We start from the raw sequence: 15791 nt of genomic DNA, 5'->3' as shown, positions 1-15791 counted from the left end.
CAAATTGCTGTATGAGTTCTAGCAATCTTGGGGGGGCTTTTGGGTTTTCTAGGTAGAGTATCATGTCATCGGTGAAGAGGGAGAGTTTGACTTCTTCTTGGCCAATTTGAATGGCTTTAATGTCTTTTTGTTGTCTGACTGCTGAGGCTAGGACTTCCAGTACTATGTTGAATAGCTGTGGTGAGAGTGGACATCCCTGTCTTGTTCCTGATCTTAGGGGAAAAAATCTCAGTGCTTCCCCATTGAGAAGGATATTTGTTGTGGGCTTTTTGTAGATGGCTTTTAAGATGTTGAGGAATGTTCCCTCTATCCCTACGCTCTGAAGTGTTTTGATCAGCAATGGATGCTCTATTTTGTCAAATGCTTTCTCTGCATCTAACGAGAAGATCATATGCTTCTTGGTTTTTCTCCTGCAGATATGATGAATCCCATTGATTGTTTTACGAGTGTTGAACCAGCCTGGTGTCCCTGGGATAAATCCTACTTGGTCATGGTGAATAATTTTCTTAATGTACTGTTGGATCCTATTGGCTAGTATCTTGTTGAGAATTTTTGCATCCCTGTTCATCAGGGATATTGGTCTGTAATCCTCCTTTTTGTGGGGTCGTTGTCTGGTTTTGGAATTAAGGTGATGCTGGCCTCATGGAACGAATTTGGAAGTACTCCATCTCTTTCTATCTTTCCAAACAGCTTTTGTAGGATAGGTATGGATTCTTCTTTAAACATTTGATGGAATTCTCCTGGGAGCCATCTGGCCTTGGACTTTTGTGTCTTCGGAGGTTTTTGATCACTGTTTCAATTTCCTCTCTGGTTATTGGCCTTTTCAGGTTTTCTATTTCTTCCTGCTCCAGTTTTGGTAGTTTCTGGCTTTCCAGGAATGCGTCCATATCTCTAGATTCCCTAATTTGTTGGCGTATAGCTGTTTATAATATGTTTTTAAAATCGTTTGTATTTCCTTGGTGTTGGTAGTGATCTCTCCTTTCTCTTTCATGATTTTATTAATTTGAATCTTCTCTCTCTTCTTTTTAATAAGGCTGGCTATTGGTTTATGTATCTTATTAATTCTTTCAAAGAACCAACTCCTGGTTTTGTTGATCTGTTCCACAGTTCTTCTGGTCTCGATTTCATTGAGTTCTGCTATAATCTTAATTAACTGTCTTCTTCTCTTGGTTGTAGGATCTATCTGCTGTTTTTTCCCTAGCTCCTTTATGTGTAAGGTTAGCTTTTGTATTTGAGTTTTTTACAGTTTTTGATTGGAGGCTTCTATTGCGATGTATTTCCCCCTAAGACTGCTTGTGCTGCATCCCAAAGATTTTGAACGGTTCTATCTTCATTCTCATTAGTTTCCACGAATCATTTTTTTATTAAAATAATTTTTTATTTTTGTTCAATTTACCAATATACAGAATAAAACTCAATGCTCATGCCGTCAAGTGCCCCCCTCAGTGCCCTTCAACCAATCACCCCCAACCCCCGCACACCTCCCTTTCCACCACCCCTAGTTCATTTCCCAGAGTTAGGAGTCTTTATTTTCTGTCTCGTATTCTGATATATCCCTCACATTTCTTCTCCATTCCCTTATATTCCCTTTCACTATTATTTATGTTCTCCAAATGAATGAGAACATACACTGTTTGTCCTTCTCCAATTGACTTACTTCACTCAGCATAATACCCTCCAGTTTCATCCACGTTGAAGCAAATGGTGCGTATTTGTCGTTTCTAATGCCTAAATAATATTCCATTTTATACATAAACCACATCTTCTTTACACATTCATCTTTCAATAGACACCAAAGCTCCTTCCACAGTTTGGCTATTGTGGACATTCTGCTATAAACATCGGGGTGCAGGAGTCCCGGCGTTTCCTTGCATCTGAATCTTTGGGGTAAATCTCCAAAGGTGCAATTGCTGGGTCATCGGGCAAGTAAATTTTTATCTCTTTGACGAACCTGCACTCAGTTTGCCAGAGTGGCTTCACCAGATCACATTCCCACCAACAGTGTAAGAGGGTTCCCTTTTCTCTGCATCCTCTCCAACATTTGTTGTTTCCTACCTTGTTAATTTCCCCCATGCTCACTGGTGTGAGGTGGTATCTCATTGTGGTTTTGATTTGTATTTCCCTGATGACAAGTGATGCAGAGCATGTTTTCATGTGCATGTTGGCAATGTCAATGTCTTCCTCTGTGAGATTTCTATTCATGTCTTTTTTTTAAATTTTTTATTTATTTATGATAGGCACCCAGTGAGAGAGAGAGAGGCAGAGACACAGGCAGAGGGAGAAGCAGGCTCCATGCACCGGGAGCCCGACGTGGGATTCAATCCCAGGTCTCCAGGGTCGCGCCCTGAGCCAAAGGCAGGCGCCAAACCGCTGCGCCACCCAGGGATCCCCTATTCATGTCTTTTGCCCATTTCATGATTGGATTGTTTGTTTCCTTGGGTTTGAGTTTAAAACGTTCTTTATAGATCTTGGAAACTAGCCCTTTATCTGATACGACTTTTGTATATACCTTCTCCCATTCTTTAGGTTGTCTTTTAGTTATGTTGACTGTATCCTTTGCTGTGAAAAAGCTTCTTATCTTGATGAAGTCCCAATAGTTCATTCATTTTTCCTTTTGTTTCATTTGCCTTCGTGGATTTATCTTGCAAGAAGTTACTGTGGCCGAGTTCAAAAAGGGTTTTGCCTGTGCTCTCCTCTAGGATTTTGATGGACTCTTGACTCACATTTAGATCTTTCGTCCATTTTGAGTTTATCTTTGTGTATGGTGAAAGAGAGTGGTCTAGTTTCATTCTTCTGACTGTGAATGTCCATTTTCCCTGCACCATATATTGTAGAGACTGTCTTTCTTCCAATGGATAGTCTTTCCTACTTTATCGAATATCAGTTGACCATAAGTTGAGGGTTCACTTCTGGTTTCTCTATTCTGTTCCATTGATCTATGAGTCTGTTTTTGTGACAGTACCACACTGTCCTGATGACCACAGCTTTCTAGGACAACCTGAAATCTGGCATTGTGATGCCCCCAGATATGGTTTTCTTTTTTAAAATTCCCCTGGCTATTCGGGGTCTTTCCTGATTCCACACCAATATTAAAATAGTTTGTTCTAACTCTCTGAAGAAAGTCCATGGTATTTTGATAGGGATTGCATTAAACGTGTACATTGCCCTGGGTAACATTGACATTTTCACAATATTAATTCTGCCAATCCATGAGCATGGAATATTTTTCCATCTCTTTGTGTCTTCTTCAAAATCTTTCAGAAGTGTTCTATAGTGTTTATGGTTGAGTTCCTTCCCTCCTTGGTTAGGATTATTCCTAGGTATCTTATGCTTTTGGGTGCAATTGTAAATGAGATTGACTCCTCAATTTCTATTTCTTCTGTCTCATTGTTAGTGTATAGAAATGCCATTGATTTCTGGGCATTGATTTTGTATCCTGCCAGCGTACCAAATTGCTGTATGAGTTCTAGCAATCTTAGGGGCGAGGGTTTTGTGTTTTCTAGGTAGAGTATCATGTCATCAGCGAAGAGGGAGGGTTTGACTTCTTCTTTGCCAATTTGAATAGCTTTATTTCTTTTTGTTGTCTGATTGCTGAGGCTAGGACTTCCAGACTATGTTGAATAGCAGTGGTGAGAGTGGACATCCCTGTCTTGTTCCTGATCTTAAGGGAAAAGCTCCCAGTGATTCCACATTGAGAATGATATTTGCTGTGGGTTTTTCATAGATGGCCTTTATGATGTCGAGGAATGTTTCCTCTATCCTTATGCTCTGAAGTGTTTTGATCAGCAATGGATGCTCTATTTTGTCAAATGCTTTCTTTGCATCTAATGAGAGGATCATATGGTTCTTGGTTTTTCTCTTGCTGTTACGATGAATCACATTGATTGTTTGACAAGTGTTGAACCAGCCTTGTGTTCCGGGGATAAATCCTACTTGGTCATGATGAATAATTTTCTTAATGTACTGTTGGATCCTATTGGCTAGTATCTGGTTGAGAATTTTTGCATCCCTGTTCATCAGGGATATTGGTCTGTAATCCTCCTTTTTGGTGTGGTCTTTGTCTGGTTTTGGAATTAAGGTGAGGCTGGCCTCATAGAACGAATTTGGAAGTACTTCATCTGTTTCTATCTTTCCAAATAGCTTTAGTAGTATAGGTATAGATTCTTCTTTAAACGTTTGATAGAATTCCCATGGGAAGCCATCTGACCCTGGACTTTTGTGTCTTGGGAGGTTTTGATGACTGCTTCAATTTCCTCCCTCGTGATTGGTCTGCTCAGGTTTTCTATTTCTTCCTGTTCCAGTTTTGGTAGTTTCTGGCTTTCCAGGAAAGCGTCCATTTCTTCTAGATTGCCTAATTTATTGGCGTATTGCTGTTCATAAAATGTTTTTAAAATCGTTTGTATTTCCTTGGTGTTGATAGTGATCTCTCCTTTCTCATTCATGATTTTATTAATTTGAGTCTTCTCTCTCTTCTTTTTAATAAGGCTGGATAATGCTTTAGGTATCTTATTAATTCTTTCAAAGAACGAATTCCCGGTTCTGTTGATCTGTTCCACATTTCTTCAGGTCTCGATTTCCTTGAGTTCTGCTCGAATTTTAATCAACTCTCTTCTTCTGTTGGGTGTAGGATCTATCTGCTGTGTTTTCTTTAGCTCCTTTATGAGTAAGGTTAGCTTTTGTATTTGAGTTCTTTCCAGTTTTTGAATGGATGCTTGTATTGCGATGTATTTCCCTCTTAGGACTGCTTTTGCTGCATTCCAATGATTTTGAACGGTTGTCTCTTCATGCTCATTAGTTTCCATGAATCTTTTTAATTTTTCCTTAATTTACTATGACCCTTTCATCTTTAGCAGGATGGTCCTTCACCTTCACGTGTTTGAGGTCCTTCCAAACTTCTTATTATGATTTAGTTCTAATTTCAAGGCATTATGGTCTGAGAATATGCAGGGGACGATCCCAATCTTTTGGTATTGGTTCAGACTCGATTTGTGACCCAGTATGTGGTCTATTCTGGAGAAAGTTCCATGTGCACTTGAAATTGAAAAGAATGTGTATTCAGTTGAGTTTGGATGTAAAGTTTTATAGATTTCTGTGAAATCCATCGGGTCCAGTGAACCATTAAAAGCTCTCATTTCTATGGAGATGTTGTGCTTAGAAGACCTATTGAGTATAGAAAAGGCTAGACTTAAGTCACCAAGTATAAGTGTATGATTATCTAAGTATTTCTTTACTTTGGTTGTTAATTGGTTTAAATGTTTGGGAGCTCCCACATTCGGGGCATATATGTAGAGGATTGTTATGTCCTCTTGTTGGATCGATCCTTTAAGTATGATGTAGTGTCCCTCTTCATCTCTCACTACAGTCTTCGGGGTAAATTTTAGTTTATCTGATATAAGGATGGCTACCCCTGCTTTCTTTTGAGGACCATTTGAATGGTAAATGGTTCTCCAACCTTTTATTTTCAGGCTGTAGGTGTCCTTCTGTGTAAAATGAGTCTCTTGTAGACAGCAAATAGATGGGTCCTGCTTTTTTATCTAGTCTGAAACCCTACGACTTTTGATGGGGTCATTAAGCATGTTTACATTCGAGTTACTAATCGACAGATATTAGTTTAGTGTCATCTTGATATCTATTCAGTCCTTGTTTTGTGGATTGTTCCACTGAACTTCTTCTTAAAGGGGAATTTTAAGAGTCCCCCTTAAAATTCCCTGCAGAGTTGCTTTGGAGGTCACATATTCTTTCAGTTCCTGCCTGTCTTGGAAGCTCTTTATCTCTCCTTCCATTTTGAATGAGAGTCTTGCTGGATAAAGTATTCTTGGTTGCATATTCTTCTCATGGAGGACCCTGAATATATCCTGCCAGCCCTTTCTGAACTGCCAGTTCTGTGTGGAGTGGTCTGCTGTTACCCTAATGCTCCTCCCTATAAAGGTCAGGGATTTCTTGTCTCTTGCTGCTTTAAGGATCTTCTCTTTATCTTTGGAATTTGCAAACTTTACTATTAAATGTCGAGGTTTTGGACGGTTTTTATTGATTTTAGGGGGGGATCTCTCTATTTCCTAGATCTGAATGCCTGTTTCCCTTCCCACATTAGGAATGTTTTCAGCTAGGATTTGTTCAAATACATATTCTGGCTCTCTGTCCCTTTCAGCGTCCTCGGGACCCCCAATTACACGTAGGTTTTTCTTCCTCAGGCTGTCGTTTATTTCCCTTAATCTGTCTTCCTGGTCTTTTAATTGTCTGTCTCTTTTTTTCCACAGTTTCCCTCTTGGCCATCAACTTGTCTTCTATATCACTCCTTCGTTCTTCCACCTCATTAACCCTCGTCATTAGGACTTCTAGTTTAGATTGCATCTCATTCAATTGATTTTTACTTTCTGCCTGATTGGATCTAAACTCTGCAGTCATGAAGTCTCTTGAGTCCTTTATGCTTTTTTCTAGAGCCACCAGTAGCTGTATAAGTGTTTCTGAATTGGCTTTCTGACATTGAATTGTAATCCGTATTTTGTAACTCTTAGGAGAGAGGACTGTTTCTTTCTTTTGAGGTGAGGTTTTCCTTCTAGTCATTTTGCTCAGTGCAGAGTGGCCAAAAACAAGTTGTATTGGGAAAAGGAGAAAAAGAGGGAGAAAGAAGGAAAGAAAAGAGAAAAAGAGTAAAGGAAGAAAAAAAGAGAAGAAAAAGAGAAAGAAAAAGAAAGAAAGGAATAAAGGGTGGGGGATGCAAACAAATCAAAAAGAAATCAAAGAAAAGAAAAGAAAAAAAGAAAAGAAAAGAAAAAACCATGGGGAGTATCTTCTGATTCTGTATACTTAAGTCCCTTGACTTCCCCTGGAACTTGTCCGTCTAGCTGGTCTTCTGGGGGAGGGGCCTGTTTTGCTGACTTTCAGGTGTTAGCTCTTGGGGGAGCTGCTCTGCCCTCTGCCTGGTGCAGGGCTCGTTTAACCTGTGAGGCCCCAGGAGGAACCATCCCAGTGACGCCAGCAGCTCTGAAGCCCTGGATTCAGCTCCCATAGTAACTATGGAGCTCTCCCTCTGCAGGACCTGGAGGTGCCAAGGTGGGGACGCTGATCTGCTCAGCTCTGGCAGAAGCGTCCTAGCTCTCGTGGGCCTTCCCAGGCTCTTCCTGTCCCAGGGGGAGGCCGGATCCTGGGCTGTGTCCTGGCGCCCTGTGCTCCAGTGCCTGCGCTGTTGGATTCCCCCTCCCGGCCACACAGCTGCCTCCATGGTTCCACTGCCCGAGCCCCTCTGAGCTGGTCCCAGAGCCCCACAGCCCTCTCCGCAGGGATCCTCTTCCTCTGCTGGAGCCCACTCCGAGCCCTGTCCTCACAGCCCCCTCCATGTGGAGCCACCACCCAAGCCCCTCAAAGCTGCTCCGGGTCCAGCTGTGGGCCCTGCAGTCTTTTAGGGAGCTCGACGTGGGTTATGGTGCAGTCTCCTGGGCGCGCAGGTGTCTATTAGTGTTTCAGGGAGCCCGAGGGCATCCCCGCAATCTTGGCGTCCTGCTCCAACTCCCTGCGGGTGCCTTTCCACCCGGGAAGATTGGTGAAGCTCCTCCTTCTCTGGGTCAGAGCTTTCTTATCCTGGAGGCACTCGCCCAGGCCTTAGCCCAGAACCTCGTGGGGCCCCTTCCCCTTGGATGCCTTTTGTTTCTTTTTTTTTAATTTTTATTTATTTATGATAGACACACACACAGAGAGAGATAGAGAGAGAGAGGCAGAGACACAGGCAGAGGGAGAAGCAGGCTCCATGCCCTGGGAGCCCGACGTGGGATTCGATCCCGGGTCTCCAGGATCACGCCCTGGGCTGAAGGCAGGCGCTGAACCACTGCGCCACCCAGGGATCCCATTTTGTTTGTTTATTACTTTCCCCCCTCTTCCTACCTTGATAGAAGTGCGAACTCTTCTAACTGTAGCATTCCAGCTGGTCTCTCTTTAAATCTCAGGCCGAATTCATAGATTTTCAGGATGTTGAAAATTATCTAGGTAATTTGGTGGGGACAGGTGATTTGGGGACCCTACTCTGCTGCCATCTTGCCCCTCCCTCCACTTTCCTATTTCAACCAATGTCACAGAGACACAGGATAAAGCAGTGTGGTTCTAGGGCCCCGGCTGGCTCCGTTGGTTAAGCATCCAACTCCTGACTTCAGCCTTGGTCTTGATCTCGGGGTCATGAATTCGAGCCCTGTGCCGAACTGTGGATGAGGCATGGAGCCTACTTAAACAAACCAAACCCAAAGGGGTGTGGTTCTGGCATAAGCTGAAGGAGCAGAATAGAGAGCCTGGAAGAAAATGCACTCCGATACCGTCAACTGATTTTTTAAACTTAATTCAATTTAAACCTAATTAATTAACAGTATAGTGTATTATACTTTCAGAGGTAGAATTTAGGGATTCATCAGTTGGAGATAACAACAGGGCTCATGACATCACGTGCCCTCCTTTATGCCCGTCTACCAGTTACCCTGTCCCTCCACTCCCCTCCCCTCCAGCGACCCTCAGTTTGTTTCCTGTGATTGAGTCCCTTTTTCCTCCATCTCTGTTTTCATATTATTTGTTTTTCCTTCCCTTCACAGATGCTCATCTGCTTTGCTTCTTTAATTTCACCTATGAATGCAACCATACGGTAATTTTCTTTCCTGACTGACTTATTTCACTTAACATGATCCCTCTAGTTCTATCCACGTCATTGCAAATGGCAATGTTTCTTCTCTTTGATAGCTGAGTACCGTTCCTATCATCTAACTATCATCTATGACCATCATCTATCTTCCATCCTCTTTATCGATCATCTGCCTGAGGGCACCGAGGCTCCTTCCACAGTGTAGCTACTGTGGACCCGGCTGCTGTGGACATTGGGGTGCAGGTGTCCCCGAGTCTCATGCATCTGTATCTTCGGGGTGAGCTAAGGCCGTGCAGCTGCTGGTCACAGAGCGGCTCTATTTGTAACTTCCTGAGGAGCCTCCACACCGTTTCTAGAGTGGCTGTGCCAGCCTGCGGTCCCGCCCCCAGAGTGTAGGGTTGAGAGAGTTTTGCAGGACGTTGTTAAAGTCTGGTCCACATTTCATTTTGCATCCTGTGGGCTCCAATAATTGTCCTTAAGTATTTCTGGGGAAGCCAGGTATTGGGCTCCTTTTCAGTGAGACGTTTCCATAGCTCATAGGCCTCAGCTGTAGCCTGGAAGGAGGCAGGTGTGGACCTGTGCACAGGGATGCTGCCTCCTACATGGCCTCCTGCAGTGCCTGAGCGTCCCGCAGGAGGCGCCCGAGCCCAGGCCCTGCCCAAGGGCCGCAAAGGCTCAGTAGTCCTCGTCCACCTGCACTAACAGGAGCCCACCTGTGCTGGGGAGGCCTGAGGAGGACGTGGGGACGCACCATGCTGATGAGCCCCGGTCTCCTCAGGAACTGCAGTGAGGCTTCAGGAAGATGTGGGCCTGAATCCACCCTGACAGGAACACCTGGGCCACTTCAGGACCTGCAGGGAGGCTTCAGGAAGCTGTGGTGCCGTGTCCACTCTGGCAGGAGCTCCCAGGCCGCTCAGGACATAAGTTGAGGCTTCTGGAACGTGAGGGTCGAATCCACGGTGTCAGCAGCCCTGGCCTCCTCAGAACCTGCAGTGACGTTATGGGAGGAAATGTGGCCATGCCCACACAACAGGACGCTGACGTCCTCAGGACCCCCGGTGTAGACTTCGGGAAATATGGGGATGCTTCCATGCAGACAGGAGACCCCAGCCTTGTCAGGGCCTTTGGTGAGGCCTAAGAAAGATGTGGGTGCCGAATCCACACTGACAGGAGTCTCCGGCCTCCTAAGGACCTGCCCTTTGACTTCGGGATATATGGGGCTGTGTCTATGCTTACAGGAGCCCACAGCCCCCTCAGGACCCGCGGTGAGTTTTCTGGAGGCCATGGGGCCATGTCCAGTCTGACAGGAGCCCTCGGCCTCCTGAGGACTTGCTGTGAGGCTTCCAGAGGATGTGAGGCATAGTCCACAGTGACAGGAGACCCGGCATCCTCAGGACCCGCTGACTATGACTCAGAAACACGTGGGGCCACGTCCACACTCACAGGATCCTGGCTTCCTCAGCACCCCCTGGAGGACTCTGGAGGCACCATTGGGGGCCACGTCCACCTCAGAAGGGACTACTCAGAACCACAGGGTAAGTGAATGGGTAGAATGAATGGTAGGGTCAGGGGAGGGGAGGTAGTTGGTTGTTAGGTTAGATGTTAGGGTTTAGTGATTATGCTTATGGTTATGGATTAAAGGATAGCATGAGGGATAAGGTAAGGGTCAGTGTTTAGGAGTTGGATGGGGGTTAGGGATTAGGGAAAGTGTTTAGGTTTAGTGTTAGGGACAGGATTTAGAGATAGGGTTAGGGTTTAGGCTTAGGGATTAGGGCAGGAAGTTAGGAGTTGGGTTTAGGGTTATGGTTAGTGTTAGGGTTGTGATTAGGTTTGTAGTTAGGATTAGGTGTTAGGATGTGAGTTAGGGTTTGTTGTTAGAGTTAGGGGTTAGGGTTAAAGTTAGGGCTAGCTTTAGAGTTAGGGTGAGCAGTAGGGGTAGGATAGGGGTTAGGATTAGGGTTAGTGTTTGGTTAGAGGTAATGGTCAGGTCAGGGTCAGGGTAGGGTCAGGGTACGGTTTTGGAAAAGGGTAAGAGATAGAGTTAGGCAGTGGGTTAGGGGTTAGTTTTAGGGTATGGGTTAGGGTACATTTTGGGGTATGAGATAGGGTTAGTATTAGAGGGTTAGGGTTAGCGTGCAGGAAAAGGTTCGGAATAGGATTTGAGTATATTAATTTAAGGTTAGGGTTAGAGGTTAGGGTTAGGGTTAGATTTAAGGTAGTGGTCAGGGTTAAGGAAACCTAAGAATAGGTTAAGGAGTTAGGGTGAGGCTTGGCAGGTAGGTTCAGTGAATGCGTTTCTGTCTTGGGGTTTGTGTTTGGTTGTCGATTAGTCTTGTTTTAGGTTTCAGTTAACATTAGGATTAAGTGTAGGGTTAGGGTTATGTCTGTGTATGGTTAGAGTTTCAGTCTTGACCTGTGCCTGCACTGGGACTCCTAGCATCTTGGGCAGTTTAGTTTTATGCACTCTATTTAGCTTTTGGGTTCAAAGGTACCTTGACTCCACCAAGTCAGTGGTCTCCCCAGAGAATCAAAATACAGGCTTCTGCTGGGGTGAGAATAGACATGGCAGGCTTCTCCCGAGCTGAGCTAAGGAGGGGATTTGGGGCTCTAAATACTCTTTATTTGGATTTTCAGTTGCCTTCCTGATTTTATCTCTTGTGTGCACATGTATCCTCTATACTACCAATTATTATTTTAAAGTTTTATTGAATTCCTGTTTGTAAACACAGTATGATATAGTTTCAGGTTTACCACATACTGATTCAACCCTTGGATGCAATGTCTGGCACTGGTCACAGGTGCCCTCCACTATCCCCATAGCCTGATTTCCCATCCCCCCACCTTCCTCTGGTATCTATTAGTTTATTCTCTGTGGTTAAGAGTGAGATCTTAGTTTGCTTCTCTCATCCCACCCCATCAATCCCCTTGCCAGTTTGTTTGGTTTCTTAAAATTCACTTGTGAATGCAATTGTATGGTATTTGATATCTGTCTTTCTCTGACTGAGTTCATTTAGCATAAGTCCCTTCCACTTCTCCCATGTCATTGTAAATGGCTTCATTTCATCCTTTGTGATGGCCGAGTGATGTCACAGTGTGTATATTTACCACATCATCTTTGCCCATTCATCTGTCGATGGACATCTGGGCTGTATCCACAGTTTGGCTCTTGTTGATAATGCTTCTACAAACACTAGGCTGCGTGTCCCTCTTTGAATCTGAGAGACTACTTTTATATCCTCGGGATAAATACCTAGCTGTGCAATTTTGGAATCATAGGGTACTTCTACTTTTAACTTCTTGAGGACCCTCCACACTGTTTTGCACAGTAGCTGCACCTGATCTCATGCTCACGAGGAGTATAAGGGGACTCCCCCTTCTCCATAGCCTCACCAACACCTGTTGTTTCTTGTGTTGTTAACTTTAGCCATTTCGACGGCTGTCAGGTGACATCTTATTGTGGTTTTGGTTTGCATTTCCCTGATGATGGGTGACGCTGGGTGTCTGTCCATGTGTCTGGTGGCCATCTGGATGTCTTGACAGAGACAAAGTCCATTCATGTCTTCTGCCCATCTGCAGTTGGATAATTTGTGTTTAGGATGCTGACATTTATATTTGCTTTATGTATTTTGGATACTAACTCTTTATTGGATGTGTTGTTTACAAATATCTCCTCTCATTTTATATGTTGCATTTTAGCATTGCTTGTTTCCTTCACTTTGCAGAAGCTTTGCAATTTGATGAACTCCCAATAGGATTTTTGCTTTTGTTTCGCTTGCCTCAGACGCATATCTGGAAAGCAGATCCAATGGCCAATGTCAAAGATGTTGCTGCCTATCTTTTCTTCTTTGTATGATTTCAGGTCCCACATTTAGGTCTTTCATCCATTTTGAATTTATTTTTTATATATATGGTGTAAGAAAGTGGTCCAGTTTCATTCTTCTGCGTGTGGCTGCCTGGTTTTCCCAACACCATTTGTACATATCCTGGCGTCAGGGTTAGGGTTTGTTGAAGAGACGGTCTTTGTGTTTTGGATATTCCTTCCTTCCTTGTTGTCGTTTAATGGACCATAGTGTTACAGGTTTGTATCTTGTTTCAGCTTCCCATTCTATTCTATTGATCTAAGCGTCTCCTGTTGGGAGATTCTTGATTCCTGATTCAATTTCTCTGCCTGTTATCTGTGTGTTCAAGTTTCTTATTTCTTCCTTTTTCATTGTTGCTTTGTTATATATTTCTAGGAATTGATCTATTTCTTCCAGGTTCGGGGTTGCTGGCATATGATTTTTCATAATGTTCTCTTATAAACATTTGTATTTCTAGTGTTGGTGGTTATTTCTCTTTTCTCATTTGTGATTTTATTTGGATTCTTTCACATCTTTATATCTTTTTCTTTTTTAAAGATTTTATTTATGTATTCATGCGAGATGCAGAGAAGCAGAGGTACAGGCAGAGTGAAAATGGGGCTCCATGTGGGGAGCCTGATGTGGCACTTGATTCCCCAGGAGTCCGGGTTCGTGACCTGAGCCACAGCAGATGCTCAAAAACTGAGGCACCCAGGTGCCTTGCTGATACAATTCCTTTGCTAGTTATGAGTCTGTTCACATTTTCTATTTCTTCCTATTTCAGTTTTGCTCGTTTGCACATTTCTAGACACTTGTCCATTTCTTCCTGGTCTCCCAGATGTTAGCGTATAACCTTTCATAGAATTCCCTTATAATTGTCTTATTTTTCTGGTGTTGATTGTGATCTCTCTTCTCTCATTTGTGATTTTATTTATTAGGTCTTTTCTCTTTTCTCGTTGATAAGGCTGGCTAGGGCTTTGTCTATTTTATTAATTATTTTGAAGAACCAGCTCTTAGTTTCGTTATTCCATTCTACTGTTTTGTTGTTTCTGAATTGTTTATTTCTTTTTTTTAAATTTTTATTTATTTATGATAGAGAGAGAGAGAGAGAGAGGCAGAGACATAGGCAGAGGGAGAAGCAGGCTCCATGAACCGGGAGCCTGATGTGGGATTCGATCCCGGGTCTCCAGGATTGTGCCCTGGGCCAAAGGGAGGCGCCAAACTGCTGTACCACCCAGGGATCCCTGCATTGTTTATTTCTGCTCTCATCTTTATTTTTTCCCTTCTTCTGTAGGCTTCAGGCTATGTTTGCTATTCCTTTTCCAGCTCCTTTAGGTGTAGGGTTAGGTTGTGTATTGGAGACTTCTTATTTCTTGAAGTAGGCCTGTATTGCTATGTACTTCCCTCTTACGACTGCCTTTGCTACATCCCAGATGTTTTGAGAAACATGTTTTCATTTTCATTTGTTTTAAATTTCCAATTTAATTTCTTGGTTTCTCCATTCATTCTCTAGTAGGATGTTCATAATCTCCACTTATTTTTGGTCTGTCCAATTTTTTTTTTTCTTACTGTTGACTTCAAGTTTCATAGTGTCTGGTACAAAACTGTACAGGGTGTGATATCAACCTTCTTGTAACTGTAGTACCTGTTGAGGGCTTATTTGTTGGCCATGATATGATCTGTTCTGTAGAATGTCCCATGTGCTGTTGAAAGGAATGCGTAGGGATCCTTGGGTGGCGCAGCGGTTTAGCACCTGCCTTTGGCTCAAGGCGCCATCCTGGAGACCTGGGATCGAATCCCATGTCAGCCTCCCAGTGAATGGAGCCTGCTTTTCCCTCTACCAATGTCTCTGCCCCCCCCTCTCTCTCTGTGACTATCGTAAATAATAAAAAAAAATGAAGGAAGGTGTTCTGCTTTAGGATGAAATGTTCAGACTATATCTGTTGAGTCCCTGTGGTCCAGTGTGTCAAGGCTATTGTTCCCCTGTTGATTTTCTGTATACACGATTGGTCCATTGCCATAAGTGGGTGTTAAAATCCCCTGTCATTGTATTATTATCAGTGAGTTCCTGTACGTTTGTTGTTAATTGGTTTCTATATTTAGGTACTCCCATGTTGGCAACATAAATATTTAGTTGTTTGATCTTGATAGAGAGTCTTTTTAATTATGAAATAATGCCCTTCTTCATCTCTTCTTACAGTATTTGTTCTTTCTTTTTTGAAATTTAAATATTTTATTTATTTATTCATGAGAGATACACAAAGAAGCAGAGACAGAAACATAGGCGGAGGGAAAGGTAGGCTCCACAAATGGAGGCCGATGTGGGACTTGATCATGGGATCCCAGGATCACCCCCTGAGCCGAAGGCAGATGCTCAACCACTGAGCCACCAGGTGTCCCCTAGAGTTTGGTTTCAAATCTCGTTTGCCTGATATAAGTATGGATCCTACAGCTTTTTTGATATCCATTAGCATGATAGATGATTTTCCATCCCCTGACTTTCAATCTCCTGGTGTCTATAAGTCTAATGTGATGATCTTGTAGGCAGCATACAGATGGATCTTGTTTTTTTAATAACGATTAAAATGAGAGAGTGAGGGAGAGAGAGAGAAAAAGAGAGAGAGAGAGAGAGGCAGAAAATTAGGCAGTGAGAGAAGTAGGCTCCCCACCAGGAGCAGAATATGGGATTTGATCCCAGACTCCAGGATCACACCCTGAGTCAAAGGCAGAGGCTCAACCCCTGAGCCACCCAGGCATACCAGATCCTGTTTTTTAAGCCACTCTGATACCCTATACCTTTGATTGGAGCATTTCGTCTATCAGCATTCAGAGTGATTATTCAAAGATATGAACTTTGTGCCTTTGTGTTTCCGGAAGAGATGGTGTTTCCAGTGACTTTCTCCAGTCCTTTCTAGTCTATGTTTCTTTTTTTTTTTTTTTTAAATTAATTATTTATTTATTTATTTATGATAGTTACAGAGAAAGAGAGAGAGAGGCAGAGACACAGGCAGAGGGAGAAGCAGGCTCCATGCACCGGGAGCCCGACGTGGGTTTCGATCCCGGGTCTCCAGGATCGCGCCCTGGGCCAAAAGCAGGCGCCAAACCACTGCGCCACCCAGGGATCCCTTTAGTCTATGTTTCTTTTGGTCTCTTTTTTTTCCCCCACTAGAAGAGTCCCTCTTAAAATTCCTTACTGGACTGATTAAGTGGTCATGAACTCCTTTATATGTTGCCTGTCTAGGAAAATCTTTATCTCTCCTTCTCTCCTGAATGACACCCATGCTGAAAGAAGAATTCATACAAATTGGACTCCAATAAAAATAAATTTAAAAACC

This window comes from Canis lupus, chromosome 32, assembly GCF_048164855.1.
Source record: "Canis lupus baileyi chromosome 32, mCanLup2.hap1, whole genome shotgun sequence".
Taxonomy (NCBI): domain Eukaryota; kingdom Metazoa; phylum Chordata; class Mammalia; order Carnivora; family Canidae; genus Canis; species Canis lupus.
The sequence above is the reverse complement of the archived record's forward strand: the minus strand, read 5'-3'. Positions refer to the sequence as shown.